Below are 17393 nucleotides of genomic sequence, written 5' to 3'. Positions count from 1 at the left end.
AACTTTACTGGGTAATCACACTTTGCGATAAAAGGAGATGCGATACTCAGAAAATGTGCTAATATACAGAGCTCGGCGCCATCTTGGAAAGAATCGCATGTCACGTCTTATCTTCTATAATATTGTCAATAATCGCCTACCTTTAGTTGTCTTCATCAGAAAGCATCCCAGGTCCACAACAGATGTATTTTCGGTCAAAAAGTCCATACTTCACGTTCCATTAGCCTGATGTTGGTAGCGCGTCCTATGGCTCTCTCCAAGCGCAGCTCTGAAGTTCATAATAAATGCAATGCTCGCGCATGTAGGTTCGTTCAAACATGTCAAACGTTGTATAAAATAAATCTTCAGGGCCTCTAACACCAAGAGAGCCAATAAGATTCGAGGGGGATGATGTCATGGCCTTTAAAACCGTATCCAAAGGTGGGGGCAGACATGGCCGCCGGCATCATAATGGTGATGGCCCATCCCCTGTGACCAATTTCAAACTCGTGTCATTCACTGAGTTTTGACTCTATAAGGCTCAAACCACTGTGAAAGGACTGGCGACATCTAGTGGAAGCAATAGGAAGTGCTCACTGAACCATGGTTAACGGTGTGATTAATAAGGAAAGATGAGAAGTCAAGTCCACAATTCAGAATTCCACTTCCTGTTTCAATCGGTCTCGGGGTTTTGACTGCCATTTGAGTTCTGTTATACTCACAGACACCATTCAAACAGTTTTAGAAACTTTAGAGTGTTTTCTATCCATATATAATAAGTATATGCATGCCCTATCTTCTGAGTTTGATTAGTAGGCCGTTGAAAATGGGAACGATTTTTTTTCAAAATGCGCTGTGGCGCCCCCTATCCTACGGTATCCTCAAGAGGTTAACTAATTAGGATCTGGGGCACCACGAGAGTGGTTCTTTAAAGATTTACCATCTCCCGAATTAAACTCTAAAGGTCTTTACCTATCACATCTATAAACAGTGAACTTATTAATCATAACCTTGTATCATATGCTCATTCTGAACAGTCGTAACCTCCTTGCATCTGCAAAAACCTGAGCCTTACTTATGATTCAGTACTACACAAATTGGTTTAATTATTTATTTACTAGCTAACTAAATGGTAACACAGGATAAATATACACACATAATACATTAAAAACAGGTCCCTAGCAGACTGACAACAATATGGCTGCTTGTTACAAAAACATGGAATGTGCGAGAAAGAGAGTGGGACAGAAACACTTAACGTTGGTACGTTTAGAAACTACTCTCACTTATTAATATTCCTATACTTTGCACACTAAGCACCGCCCGCTTTTAGTAAGAAATCATGTATGTATTTACATGAAAATGCCTTGATTTGCTGTGTATTTCTCTGAACCGGGCTGCCTTGGAAAGGGGGTTGGGCATTTTCGCTGAACGCTTGTAAGTCTCTGATTGTCCAAAAGGGGTTCCCACCCATCTTTGACTGTTGTTCTCCTCTGCACTGACTTGTCGTGTAGTCCTGAACAGAACTACAGAGTTTATTCTACTTCCATTCACTCTGGAAGATGCTTCTTTGAAGATAGGCTAGCCAGCCGTGTCGATGGCTCCCAGTGTGGTGATGAGAGTAGCGTTATACGATAGTTTGAAAAGAGTAGTAGAATGGTCCCACTTAAATTCACTTTTCTAGATACTTTCCTTAAGACAGCTAATCAGCCGTACCAGTGATTGTCCCGGAGTGGACTTTGTCGTCTCTACCTTGTGTTGAGATTCAGAGTTCGAACCACTTTAAACTAGCTGCAGCTCTACGTCTCTCTGGTCTGGTATGTTAACTTCGTTACCCATCATTTATGCAGTTTGTTCGAGAGGGGCGGTTCCGTCAGACTAACGCTCTCTGACCTCACTGACCTGACTTGTCACTTGTACAAAGTTATGTAAAACTATTATTGCTTATGGCTCCTAAAATCATGTCCCTCTCTTAACAAAAACACTTTTATAACTTTTCATATTTCATGCACAACGCATCGGAGGGAAACTTCGTACGTGTAGTGGGTATACTTCCCAAGTTACAGTATTTCCTTTACAAAAATGTTTATGACATCACAATATGACATTAGTGTTCTATAGATCGCCTCTGACCATTCCCCATGTTCTATGTTAGAAATATTAGTATTAGCTTTAGAACGTGTTAGAGTTTCTGCGGGAACAATCTGTGAAACTAAGGCACATTCCTCTGGTGAACATTGGAGAGGGAGATGCTGAATGTTCTCTCCTTGATTTATAACAGGGTGTGAAGTGTTACTCCCCACCAATTCCTTCCTCCCTCCCTTTGCGGGTGAGAGGGGGTCTGGTTGAAGTTATTTATTGCAAAGCTGATCTGACCTATTTGGATCCTCACAGGACACAACCTATAGGTAGGAGGTCAGATACATGTCAGTGCCATGACAACAACCTCTCCCTTATCAAGAGCAAGACAAAGGAACTGATTGTGGACTACAGGAAAAGGAGGGCCGAGCACACCCCCATTCACATCGACAAGGCTGTAGTGGAGTGAGTCGAGAACTTCAAGTTCCTTGGTGTCCACATCACTAAGGACCAATCAGGGCACAACAATGCCTATTCCCCCTCAGGAGGCTGAAAAGATTTGGTATCCTCAAATAGTTCTACAGCTGCACCATCGAGAGCATCCTGACCGGTTGCATCACCACTTGGTACGGTAACTGCTCGGCATCCAATCGCAAGGCGCTACAGCGGGTAGTGCATACGGCCCAGTACATCACTGGAGCCAAGCTACCCGCCATCCAGGACCTCTATAACAGGCGGTGTCAGATGAAGTTCCTTAAAATGTTCAAACTCCAGCCACCCAACTCATAGACTGTTCTCTCTGCTACCGCACAGCAAGTAGTACCGGAGAGCCAAGTCTGGGACCAAATGGCTCCTTAGCAGCTTCTACCCCCAAGCCATAAGACTGCTGAAAAGTTAATCAAATGGCTACCTGGAAGGCTATTTGCATTGATCCCCTAATTTTATTATGTATTATTATTTTTGCCACTGACTCTCTTGCACAGGATCGATGTACATTCACTGGATTCTAACCACACACTCACACATATTACACTCCAACACACACACATGCATATTGACTCCAGACACACACATTCCTTCACACTCTTCACGTATGCTGCTGCTACTCTCTGTTTTATTATCTATGCATAGTCACTTAACCCCTACCTACATGAACATATTACCTCGACTAACCCGTACCCCTGCACATTGACTCTTGTATATAGCTTCGTTATTGTTATTTTATTGTGTTACTATTTTTCCTTTAGTTAATTTAGAATTTTTTTTCTTCTTTTTTATATTTTAAACTGCATTGTTGGTTAAGGCCTCAGAAGTAAGCATTTCACAGTAAGGTCTACACCGGTTGTATTTGGTGCATGTGATAAATACATTATTTTATTTGGTCTCCCGATAAAATGGGAATGGTGAAGATGTGCATGGTGTATATTTCCTGGAAAAGTTGAGCGATCTTGCAACTATGAACTTTGATCGAAACATTTGCAAAATAGATAGGATCTTGATACTTTGGAGAGGTGTCCAATTTATGGTAAAATTACCCTGATTTTAAAATGTTCTTTTGATATTGCATACTCATTCATGGCTTTCTGATTCAGGGGTTATGTTAAAAGCGGAAAACACAGTTGAATGCATTCAGTTGTACAACTGACTAGGTTTTCCCCTTTACCGACTCCAGGAGAATCCTTTTTCAAATCATGCGAGAAATTTAATGTAAACATTTTTGGGAATGGCAAATCAGATAAAGTTAAACGGGTAATGAACATGAGTGGAGGGTTAAACCTATTAAATATTAAGGCATTAAGCTCTCTCTTAAAGCCTCAATTATATCTAAATCCAAACTGGTTTTCCAGCAGGCTACTAAGAAAGGCCCATCCTATGTTTCAGAGTGTAACGGCCATCGTAGTGAATGGACCAAGGCGCAGGGGGTTGAGTGCTCATCTTTAACTTTTATTGAACACTAAACAAAAACAAGAACAAGAAACCGAACGACAGCTAGACAGTTTTGCAGGCTACACACACAGCAATGCAAAATCAACTTCCCACAAAAGACAGGTGGAAAAAGGGCTACCTAAGTATGGCTCCCAATCAGCGACAACGATGTACAGCTGTCCCTGATTGAGAGCCATACCAGGCCAACACAAAGAAATACACAACATAGAATGTAACATAGAAATAGAAAATATAGAACATACAACAAAACCCCGAAACACACAAAACAAACACACCCCTGCCACGTCCTGACCAAACTACAATACCAAAATGACCCCTTTACTGATTAGGACGTGACAGTACCCCCCCCAAAGGTGCAGACACCGAATGCACCTTAACCAAAAGACACCAACAATAACCCACAAAAAAATTACAAAAATAAAGGGAGGGAAGGGACGGTTCTTGTGCTACACTCGCCCCTTCCCAATCCTCCCCCCTACGGAGGTGGCTCAGGAGCGGGACGCAGACCCCGCTCCACCACTGGCTCACCCCACTTTGGTGGTGCCACTAGAGTGAGGTCCCTCGCCGCCGACCCCGGACGGGGGACCCCGGACAGGCGGGCGACTCTGGCGGCGACGGACAGGCGGATCCCTGTTTAAAGAATATTCCTTTTAAATGAAGCCATACAGGATTGGCTTTAATTTCAGTTTAATCCTCTAGAAAAGGTAGATCAAATATTACAGCATATAATATAGTGAAACAATGATGTACTTATAGAGAAAAAATTATATTGGAAAAAATGTACAAGAAGGGTATAATATTTATGAAGGACCTGTAAATAGTAAAATTGTCACACAAGCAATTAACAACAGTGTGTTGGAGGTATGAGCTCAGTACAACATTATTGTCACATCCTGAGGTCCTGGGGTAGGTGCTATGATAAGGCCTGGTATTTTCAGGCCAGTATGCTCAGTACCAGCACCCCGCATGTGCCAGGGGAAAAGTAGGCATCGAGCCAGCAGGGGTGATGCCACCCCTGCGATTTAGACCGCCAGTGCGCCTCTATGGTCCGGTGTTTCCCGTTACACGCACTAGCCTTGAGGTGCGTGTCTCCGGGCTGGCACGTCCAGTACCAGCTCCACGCACAAGGCTTCTAGTGTGTCAGTCCAGCCCCGCCAGTCAAGAGTCGCCAGGGCTCCCCGCCAGTCAAGAGTCGCCAGGGCTCCCCACCAGTCAAGAGTCGCCAGGGCTCCCCACCAGTCAAGAGTCGCCAGGGCTCCCAGACTGCCCGGAGCTGCCAGAGTGGCCCGCCAGCTGGCCACAGTCAGAGACACCTGCCAGCCGGTCACGGCAAGAGTCGCCCGCCAGTCGGGCGAAGTCAGGTGTGCCTACTAGTCTTCCGGAGCAGCCAGGGGCGCTACCGAAGTGGGCAACGACGAGGATGGAGCGGGGTCCACGTCCACGGGGTCCACGTCCACGTCCACGTCCCTCCAACATAGGTGGGTTGGGGAGGGGGGGTGTAGCACAGTGCCGTCGTTGACGGCAGCCACCCTCCCTCCCTCCCTGTAGTTAGGGGGATTTTTTTTCTGGTTGTTTTGGGTGTTCTGTGTTTTTTCTTTTGAAGGTGCATTCGGGGTCTGCACCTTTAGGGGGGGGGGGCGGGTAATGTCACGTCCTGACCAGCAGGTGGAGTAGGTGTATAAGTTTTGGTCAGGGCATGGCAGAAGAAGTTGTGTTTTCTATGTTCTGTCTAGGTTGGGTGTTTCTATGTAGAGTTAATTGGGGTGGACTTCCAATTGAAGGCAGCTGTGTGGTGTTGCCTTTGATTGGAAGTCCTATATTAGTTGGGTGGGTTTGTCTGTGTGTTTGTGGGGAATTGTTTGTGAGCACTGCGTTATTGAGCCTGCTACACTGTTGTGAGTCGTGAGTACTGTTTCTTGTTTAGCGTGTGTGAGCCTAACAGGACTGTCTAGTAAATCGTGAGTACGTTGTTTATTATTTTTGTGTTCACTTCTGAGTTAATAAACTTCAAGATGAGCATTGTCAATCCTGCTGCATATTGGTCCTCCTTTTCCGACGATGATTTCGCCATATCGTCTGACGACGACGAATTCCGTGACAATTATAACCAACTTCTTGGCTCTGCCACATAATTGGAAGAGGCAATTATTTAAAGAAGAAATGGAAGATTAAGTCAGTCTGCCACCCATTAAAACCATAAATGGCTTAAAATGATTAGTATAAATCGGAAAATGTATCAGTTTCACTTAAATGCAACATTGACAGCAATGCTGCATAAAGTTCGAGTCAGTTGGGAACAGGTCTTTGAGGTCTATGAACTATTATGCACTGAGTGTACAAAACATGACATAAACTGACCAGGTGAATCCAGATGAAAGCTATGATCCCTTATTGATGTCACTTGTTAAATACACTCCAATCAATGTAGATGAAGAGCAGATGGGTTAAAGAAGGAATTTTAAGCCTTGAGACATTAATTGTGTATGTGTGCCATTCAGAGGGTGAATGGGAAAGACAAAAGATTTAAGTGCCTTTGAACATGGTATGGTCCACCGCCGAAAGGACATCCAGCCAACTTGACACAACTGTGGGAAGCATTGGAGTCAATATGGGCCCGCGTCCCTGTGGAATACTTTTGACACCTTGTAGAGGCTGTTCTCAGGGCAAAATGGGGGTGTTACTAATATTGACACTTCAATCCGTTCGTTTCAATTTAAGATATTATATAAAATACTTGCTACAAAAAGAATGCAAGATATATGGGGTAATGAACAGTCAGCCCAGTGCAGACTCTGCCACGAGGAAACAGAATCAATAGAGAAACTTTTCTGTCCATCGGTGGCTCGCTTTTGGAGTCAGGTCCAGGAATGGTTGTCATGTCATAATATCAGGGTTCAGGGGGACCGGCAAACTTTATTTTTACGGGATCTGAAAAAACATGAGTCAACGTGAAATATCAATATACTCTAGGGTAAAATGTTTATTTTTAGGGCATATCAGTAGAGATTTTACAAATGGGGAGGTTCAAGACCCTCGTAAACATCACATAAAATGGAGGGATGTATTGCAAAGGGAAGTAGCATAATTGTATTACACTGGGAAAGAGCTGTGAACATCGAAGGATTGGTGGATGTGCCGCTGTGGGTAAAAATCCAGCATTTCCAGAAAGAGGAAATTAGGAATATATGAATAACTACTTAACTAAACTCAGCAAAAAAAGAAAAAAAAGAAACGTCCTCTCACTGTCAATTGTGTTTATTTTCAGCAAACTTAACATGTGTAAATAAATATGTATGAACACAAGATTCAACAACTGAGACATAAACGGAACAAGTTCCACAGACATGTGACTAACAGAAATTGAATAATGTGTCCCTGAACAAAGTAACAGTCAGTATCTGGTGTGGCCACCAGCTGCATTAAGTACTGCAGTGCACATCCTCCTCATGGACTGCACCAGATTTGCCAGTTCTTGCTGTGAGATGTTACCCCACTCTTCCACCAAGGCACCTGCAAGTTCCCGGACATTTCTGGGGGGAATGGCACTAGCCCTCACCCTCCGATCCAACAGGTCCCAGACGTGCTCAATGGGATTGAGATCCGGGCTCTTCGCTGGCCATGGCAGAACACTGACATTCCTGTCTTGCAGGAAATCACGCACAGAACGAGCAGTATGGTTGGTGGCATTGTCATGCTGGAAGGTCATGTCAGGATGAGCCTGCAGGAAGGGTATCACATGAGGGAGGAGGATGTCTTCCCTGTAATGCACACCGTTGAGATTGCCTGCAATTACAACAAGCTCAGTCCGATGATGCTGTGACACACCACCCCAGACCATGACGCACTCTCCACCTCCAAATCGATCCACTCCAGAGTACAGGCCTCGGTGAAACGCTCATTCCTTCGACAATAAACGCGAATCCGACCATCACCCCAGGTGAGACAAAACTGTGACTCGTCAGTGAAGAGCACTTTTTTCCAGTCCTGTCTGGTCCAGCGACGGTGGGTTTGTGCCCATAGGCGATGTTGTTTCCGGTGATGTCTAGTGAGGACCTGCCTTACAACTGGCCTACACGCCCTCAGTCTAGCCTCTCTCAACCTATTGCGGACAGTCTGAGCACTGATGGAGGGATTGTGCGTTCCTGGTGTAACTCGGGCAGTTGTTGTTGCCATCCTGTACCTGTCCCGCAGGTTTGATGTTCGGATGTACCGATCCTGTGCAGGTGTTACATGTGGTCTGCCACTGCGAGGACAATCAGCTGTCCATCCTGTCTCCCTGTAGCGCTGTCTTTGGAGTCTCACAGTATGGACATTGCAATTTATTGCCCTGGCCACATCTGCAGTCCTCATGCCTACTTGCAGCATGCCTAAGTCACGTTCAGGCAGATGAGCAGGGCATCTTTCTTTTGGCTTTTTTCAGAGTCAGTTGAAAGGCCTCTTTAGTGTCCTAAGTTTTGATAACTGTGACCTTAATTGCCTTCCGTCTGTAAGCTGTTAGTGTCTTAACAACTGTACCAAAGGTGCATGTTCATTAATTGTTCATGGTTCATTGAACAAGCATGGGAAACTGTGTTTAAACCCTTTACAATGAAGATCTGTGAAGTTATTTGGATATTTACGAATTATCTTTGAAAGACAGGGTCCTGAAAAAGGGATGTTTCTTTTTTGCTGAGTTTACATGTACTGTACATGTGAGTGTAAATAGCAGTAGAAGTATTGTTCGTTAGTTTACTCCAATCAGGGATAGGGTGGTAGGGTTGGGAAAATAAATAAAAATAAGGGGCATTAGAAATTTTGCAAACAATTAAATTGATAGAATCCAAAAACCTAGCTGCAATAATTAAAGCTAATCACATGGCTGCTAAGCCACTGTCATACTTTACACTGGCCTCGACTTCTTCTCTGGAGCTGTAATGTTCCACTTCACATTGTCCTTCAGTCCTAGACCTGGCCCTGAGGGACCCACAGGCTTTGGTTCCATCCCAACACTAACCCATTTAATATAAGTACTAAATGACTATTTGAGGAGTTGGTGTGTTAGTTCCAGTCTGGATCAAAAGCCTGCACACCCTGTAGATATCCTGGGGTTGAAGAACACAGCTCTATAGGGCAATGACGGGTTCATCTCACATCTACTACAGAATTGTTTTATCTTTTTATTTTATTTAACCTTTATTTAACTAGGCAAGTCAGTTAAGAACAAATTCTTATTGATAATGACGGCCTACCAAAAGGCAAAAGTGCCTCCTCTGTGGATGGGGGTTGGAATAATAAGATAAAAAATAAAATACATTTATATACACTACCGTTCAAAAGTTTGGGGTCACTTCGAAATTTCCTTCTTTTTGAAAGAAAATCTAAACATTTTGTCCATTAAAATAACATAAAATTGATCAGAAATACAGTGTAGACATTGTTAATGTTGTAAATGATTATTGTAGCTGGAAATGGCATCTTTTTTTTATGGAATATCTACATAGGCGTACAGAGGCCCATTACCAGCAACCATCACTCCTCTTCTAATGGCACGGTGTTAGCTAATCCAAGTTTATCATTTTAAAAGGCTAATTGATAATTAGAAAACCCGTTTGCAATTATGTTAGCACAGCTGAAAACTGTTGTCCTGATTAAAGAAGCAATAAAACTGGGCTTCTTTAGACTAGTTAAGTATCTGGCGTATCAACATGTGTGGGTTCAATTACAGGCTCAAAATGGAGGTGTACCTGTGGATGTATTTCAAGGCCTACCTTCAAACTCAGCGCCTCTTTGCTTGACATCATGGGAAAATCAAAAGAAATCATCCAAGATCTCAGAAAAAAATGGTTCATCCTTTAGAGCAATTTACAAACGCCTGAAGGTACCACGTTCATCTTTACAAACAATAGTACACAAGTATAAACACCATGGGACCACTCAGCCATCATACCGCTCAGGAAGGAAACCCATTCTGTATCCTAGAGATGAATGTACTTTGGTGCAAAAAGTGCAAATCAATCCCAGAACAACAGCAAAAGACCTTGTGAAGAGGAAACGGGTACAAAAGTATCTAGTAAAATGAGTCCTATATCGACATAACCTGAAAGGCCGCTCAGCAAGGAAGAAGCCACTGCTCCAAAACCTCCATAAAAAAGCCAGACTACGTTTTGCAACTGCACATGGGGACAAATATCGAACTTTTTGGAGAAATGTCCTCTGGTCTGATGAAACAAAATGGCCATAATGACCATCGTTATGTTTGGAGGAAAAAGGGGGAGGCTGGTAAGCTGAAAAACACCATCCCAACTGTGAAGCACGGGGGTGGCAGCATCATGTTGTGGGGGTGCTTTGCTGCAGTAGGGACTGGTGCACTTCACAAAATAGATGGCATCATGAGGTGGGAAAATGATATGGATATATTGAAGCAACATCTCAAGACTTCAATCAGGAAGTTAAAGCTTGGTCACAAATGGGTCTTCCAAATGGACAATGACCCCAAGCATACTTCCAAAGTTGTGTCAAAATGGCTTAAGGACAACAAAGTCAAGGTATTGGAGTGGCCATCACAAAGCCCTGACCTCAATCCTATAGAGAATTTGTGGGCAGAACTGAAAAAGCGTGTGCGAGCAAGGAGGCCTACAAACCTGACTCAGTTACACCAGCTCTGTCAGGAGGAATGGGCCAGAATTCACCCAACTTATTGTGGGAAGCTTGTAGAAGTCTACAAACGTTTGACCCAAGTTAAACAGTTTAAAGGCATTGCTACCAAGTACTAATTGAGTGTGTGTGAACTTCAGACCCACTGGGAATGTGATGAAAGAAATAAAAGCTGAAATAAATCATTCTCTCTACTATTATTCTGACATTTCATATTCTTAAAATAAAGTGGTGATCCTAACTGACCTAAGACAGGGAATTTTTACTAGGATTAAATTTCAGGAATTGTGAAAAAACTGAGTTTAAATGTATTTGGCTAAGGTGTATGTAAACTTCCGACTTCAACTGTACATTGATACTTTTGTCTGTTATCCATAAATGTTTTGCCCCTCAACATTATCATTAGATCAGATTGTTTTAGCTAATAGTTCAATGGCCATAATAAATAAGTATGGTGACAGAGGGCAAGCTAATTTAATGCCTCTTGACAATACAAAGTCCTCAAAGAAGTAACCGTTATTTATTATTTTACATAAAGGATTGTTGTTCATCACTTTTAACCAGGTTATGCGAGATTCTCCAAAGTAAAAGAAATGATGGTGCTTATAAACAGATTCTAGACTGTATCGAAGGCTTGCTCAAAATCTGCTATAAACCTGGTTTCCCTATAATTGTCATAGTTCTCAATGATTTCTAGTAGTTGTCTAATGTCTCCACTATATCTTCCCTTTAAGAATCCCGTCTGACTGTGATGAAAAATGTCCGGTAGGACGTTTTTTTAATTCAAATGAGGAATATATTTTTCCAATATTCTTGTTTGTAATCTTCTGACTTCAACTGTATGTGTCCTATAAGGAGCTTTGGTGGCAAATCTGATGGCAGAATGGTAAGGCACATCTAGCCGCTCAAGAGCACCTTTACCTGCCGATCTATAAATTATGTCTCCATAATCTAGCATGGGTAGGATGGTCATCTGAATCAGGGTTAGTTTGGCAGCTGGAGTAAAAGAGGAGCGATTCCGATAAATCTAGACTTGGTTTGCTCTAACTTTAGCCTGCAGCTTTGATATGTGCTGAGAGAAGGACAGTGTACCGTCTAACCATACTCCCAAGTACTTGTATGAGGTGACCTCAAGCTCTAAACCCCCAGAGGTAGTAATCACACCAGTGGGGAGACCAGATTACCTTTGTTTTGGAGGTGTTCAGAGCAAGGTTAAGGGCAGAGAAAGCTTGCTTGACATTAAGAAAACTTTGTTGTAGAGTGTTTAACACACAATCCGGGGAGGGGCCAGCTGAGTATAAGCACGTATCATCTGCATATAAATGAATGAGAGAGCTTCCTACTGCCTGAGCTATGTTTTTGATGTACATTTAGAAGAGTGTGGGGTCTAGGATCGAGCCTTGGGGATAGGCAGTGGCTGAGACAGCAGATTTTCTGACTTTATACACTGCACTCTTTGAGAGAGGTAGTTAGCAAACCAGGCCAAAGACCCCTCAGAGACACCAATACTCCTTAGATGACCCACTAGAATGTAATGATCTACCGTATCAAAAGCTTTGGCCAAGACAATAAAAATAGCAGCATAACATTGCTTAGAATCAAGGGCAATGGTGACATCATTGAGGACATTTAAGGTGGCAGTGACACATCCACAACCTGAGCGGAAATCAGAGAATGCTATAGACATCAAGAGAGCCAATCAGTTGATTATTGACAAGTTTTTCCAACACTTTTGATAAACAGGGCAAAATAGAAATAGGCCTATAACAGAGGATGAGCTTCATCTCCCATTCAATAAAGGACGCACCGTTGCTGCCTTCCAAGCAATGGGAACCTCCCCAGAGAGGAGAGACAGGTTAAAAAGGTCAGAGATCGGCTTGGCGTTGATAGGGGCAGCAACCTTAAAGAAGAAAGCGTCTAAACCATCTGACCCAGATTTGGGGTCAAGTTTAAGGAGCTACATTAGCACCTCGGACTTAGTTACCGCCTGTAGGGAGAAACCTTGTAGTGGGACATGGGGAAAAAGAGGGATGAGCATCGAGGATAGTCGCGTTAGAAGGGATGGGAGATGAGGAAATGTTGGACGGGCAAGGAGGCATGGCTGAGTCAAATAGGAATCCTGACTTAATGAAGTGGTGATTAAAGAGCTCAGCCATGTGCTTCTTGTCAGTAACAACCACATCATCAACATTAAGGGACATGGGCAGTTGTGAGGAGGAGGGTTTATTCTCCAGGTCTTTAACCGTTTTGCAGAACTTCTTGGGGTTAGACCCACAGTGAGGAACTGCTCCTTAAAGTAACTAACTTTGGCCTTCCGGATAGCCTGAGTGCACTTATTTCTCATTTGCCTGAATGAGAGCCAGTCGGCCTGATTATGCGTGTGCCGAGCCTTTCGCCAAATGCAATTCTTTAGGTGGAGTAACTCTGCAAGATCACGGTCAAACCAGGGGTTGACAAATCAGGACAGATCGTTTCACTGAGCAGCCATTACGAACACAGGTTTTAAAACAGTGATCACTAAGGTCATTAAAAAAAACACCAGACTAATACCTATCAGGATTATTTGTGAGGATAACATCTAGGAGAGTAGTCTTTTCTGCATGTTTGGAGTCATACCTTGTGGGATTGGTAATAATCTGAGAAATATTTGGGGAGTCGCATTGCTTTAGAACTTGGTCAGGTGGTTTAAGCATGTCCCAGTTTAGGTCACCTTACACGACAAATTCAGGCTTAGTGTAAGGGGCCAGGAGAGAGCTGAGGGCAGGTAGGGTACAGGCCGGTGCTGATGGAGGATGATAACACCCAGCAACATTCAACAAAGAGATATTTTGAATGTGTAATGCTTAAAACCAGCAAGTCAAATTGTTTGGGGACAGACTTGGTGGAGACAACCGAGCACTGAAGGTGATCCTTGGTAAAGATTGCCACTCGCCCACATTTGGAAGATCTGTCTTGACGAAAAAGGTTATAACCATAAAGGTTAACATCAGTATTCAAAACACTCTTCCTTAACCACGTCTCAGTAATGACCAGCACATCTGGATTGGAGGTGTGAACCCACACTTTCAATTGATCTATTTTAGGTAATAAGGTTCTAGTGTTAACCTCTATGGGCTAGGTGGGACGCAAGCGTCCCACCCGTGGTGCACTCCATCAACAGCAGGTGCATTTCAAGAGCGGCAAATTTGAATCCAAATAAATGTCAAAATTCAAATTTTTCAAACATACAACTATTTTACACCATTTGAAAGATAAACATCTCCTTAATCTAACCACGTTTTACGATTTCAAAAAGGTTTTACGGCGAAAGCATAAATTTAGAGTATGTTAGGACAGTACATTTACAAGAGTTGTGTGTAATGTTGTGCCAATTCAAAGACAGGCGTCACCAAAACCATAAATCAGCTAAAATGATGCACTAACCTTTTACAATCTCCAACAGATGACACTCCTAGGACATTGTGTTAGACAATGCATGCATTTTTAGTTCTATCAAGTTCATATTTATATCCAAAAACAGCGTTTTACTGTGGCGTTGATGTTCAGGAAATCGTTTCCCTCCAATAACCGGCATTCAAGTCAGCACCACAAATTAAATAATTAAAATTAGAAAACATTGGTAAAATATTATATTGTCATTTAAAGAATTATAGATTTACATCTCTTGAACGCAATCAACTTGCCAGATTTAAAAATAACCTTACTGGGAAATCACACTTTGCAATAATCTGAGCACTGCGCCCAGAAAAATACGCGTTGCGATACAGACTAGCTGTCATGTTGGGGAGATCTAAAATCGAAAATACTATGTAAATAATCCATTACCTTTGATTCTCTTCATCAGATGTCACTTCCAGGTATCACAGGTCCATAACGAATGTAGTTTTGTTCAAAAAAGCTCATCATTTATGTCCAAAAATCTCCGTCTTGTTAGCACATGATCTAAGCCCGCCGGACTTCACTTCATGAACGAGGGGAAAAAATATATTTACGTTCATTCAAACATGTCAAACGTTGTATAGCATAAATCATTAGGGCCTTTTTAACCAGAACATGAATAATATTCAAGGTGGACGAATGCATTCTCTTTTATAACGTATTGGAACGAGGGTACCCAACATGAACTCGCGCGCCAGGTGTCTAATGGGCCATCATCGTTCCATGGCTCTTGTTCAGTCAGATCTCCCTCCAGAAGACTCAAAACACTTTGTAAAGGCTGGTGACATCTAGTGGAAGCAATAGGAAGTGCCAAAATATTCCTCAGCCCCTGTGTTTTTCAATGGCATAGGTTTAAAGGTAATACAACACATCAGGTATCCACTTCCTGTCAGAAAATGTCTCAGGGTTTTGCCTGCCAAATGAGTTCTGTTATACTCACAGACACCATTCAAACAGTTTTAGAAACTTTAGGTTGTTTTCTATCCATATATAATAAGTATATGCATATTCTAGTTACTGGGTAGGATTAGTAACCAGATTAAATCGGGTACATTTTTTTATCCAGCCGTGCAAATACTGCCCCCTAGCCCCAACAGGTTAACGTGCAGAAAACCCAGGCTTTACGAGAGCAGAAATCAGTGAAGCAGATATAAGAGCACATGTCAGAATTGGGGCTAGCAACAGTACATGGGCTAGATATCATCAGCAGTAATACATATTTGAATGTGCATTAGATGGCAACAAGATCATATTGTACAGCAATTTCATCAGGTAACATGAATACAAAGCCTGGAATGAGTCGGTGTGTCCAATCTGCCCTATATTACGGCAAGAACCTCTAATATCTGTCCCAGTGAGCTAATATACACTGCTCAAAAAAATAAAGGGAACACTTAAACAACACAATGTAACTCCAAGTCAATCACACTTCTGTGAAATCAAACTGTCCACTTAGGAAGCAACACTGATTGACAATAAATTTCACATGCTGTTGTGCAAATGGAATAGACAACAGGTGGAAATTATAGGCAATTAGCAAGACACCCCCAATAAAGGAGTGGTTCGGCAGGTGGTGACCACAGACCACTTCTCAGTTCTTATGCTTCCTGGCTGATGTTTTGGTCACTTTTGAATGCTGGCGGTGCTTTCACTTTAGTGGTAGCATGAGGCGGAGTCTACAACCCACACAAGTGGCTCAGGTAGTGCAGCTCATCCAGGATGGCACATCAATGCGAGCTGTGGCAAGAAGGTTTGCTGTGTCTGTCAGCGTAGTGTCCAGAGGATGGAGGCGCTACCAGGAGACAGGCCAGTACATCAGGAGACGTGGAGGAGGCCGTAGGAGGGCAACAACCCAGCAGCAGGACCACTACCTCCGCCTTTGTGCAAGGAGGAGCAGGAGGAGCACTGCCAGAGCCCTGCAAAATGACCTCCAGCAGGCCACAAATGTGCATGTGTCTGCTCAAACGGTCAGAAACAGACTCCATGAGGGTGGTATGAGGGCCCGACGTCCACAGGTGGGGGTTGTGCTTACAGCCCAACACCGTGCAGGACGTTTGGCATTTGCCAGAGAACACCAAGATTGGCAAATTCGCCACTGGCGCCCTGTGCTCTTCACAGATGAAGCAGGTTCACACTGAGCACATGTGACAGACGTGACAGAGTCTGGAGACGCCGTGGAGAAGGTTCTGGTGCCTGCATCATCCTCCAGCATGACCGGTTTGGCGGTGGGTCAGTCATGGTGTGGGGTGGCATTTCTTTGGGGGGCCATGTGCTCGCCAGAGGTAGCCTGACTGCCATTAGGTACCGAGATGAGATCCTCAGACCCCTTGTGAGACCATATGCTGGTGCGGTTGGCCCTGGGTTCCTCCTAATGCAAGACAATGCTGGACCTCATGTGGCTAGAGTGTGTCAGCAGTTCCTGCAAGAGGAAGGCATTGATGCTATGGCCCGCCCGTTCCCCAGACCTGAATCCAATTGAGCACATCTGGGACATCATGTCTCGCTCCATCCACTAACGCCACGTTGCACCACAGACTGTCCAGGAGTTGGCGGATGCTTTAGTCCAGGTCTGGGAGGAGATCCCTCAGGAGACCATCCGCCACCTCATCAGGAGCATGCCCAGGCATTGTAGGGAGCTCATACAGGCACGTGGAGGCCACACACACTACTGAGCCTCATTTTGACTTGTTTTAAGGACATTACATCAAAGTTGGATCAACCTGTAGTGTGGTTTTCCACTTTAATTTTGAGTGTGACTCCAAATCCAGACCTCCATGGGTTGATAAATTGGATTTCCATTGATTATTTTTGTGTGATTTTGTTGTCAGCACATTGAACTATGTAAAGAAAAAAGTATTTAATAAGATTATTTCATTCATTCAGATCTAGGATGTGTTATTTTAGTGTTCCCTTTATTTTTTTGAGCAGTATATATCTTTTTGTCTGAGGCACTAGAATGTTGTCTATCAATACATATTTTATTTTTTTAAACATTTATTTAACTAGTCAAGTCAGTTTAGAAAAAATTGTTATTGTCTCTTATTTACATTGACGGCCTACCCCGGCCGATGCTGGGCCAATTATGCGCCGCCCTATAGGACTCCCAATCACGGCCGGTTGTGATACAGGGTCTGTAGTGACGCCTCTAGCACTGAGATGCAGTGCCTTAGACCGCTGCGCCACTCAGGAGCCCCTACATGCTTCTATATAGGAGGGATGTGAAGTATTGATTAGAAAGACACATTCAGAATGTTGTTTAATACGCCAAAATGTAAGTCTTAGAGCTTCCACAGTGAAGCACATCATATTAACCAATC

The 17393-nt window shown here is 43.3% G+C and overlaps 1 protein-coding gene across 4 annotated transcripts in view; it reads left to right on the top strand.

Annotated features, from left to right (window-relative positions):
• Window positions 1-17393, top strand: part of LOC106562885 (DENN domain-containing protein 1A) — a 280022-nt gene that overhangs the window by 245579 nt on the left and 17050 nt on the right. The gene's annotated exons all lie outside the window — the stretch shown is intronic.

This window comes from Salmo salar, chromosome ssa11 (assembly GCF_905237065.1).
Source record: "Salmo salar chromosome ssa11, Ssal_v3.1, whole genome shotgun sequence".
In the NCBI taxonomy this organism is placed as follows: Eukaryota; Metazoa; Chordata; class Actinopteri; order Salmoniformes; family Salmonidae; genus Salmo; species Salmo salar.
The sequence above is the reverse complement of the archived record's forward strand: the minus strand, read 5'-3'. Positions and strand labels throughout refer to the sequence as shown.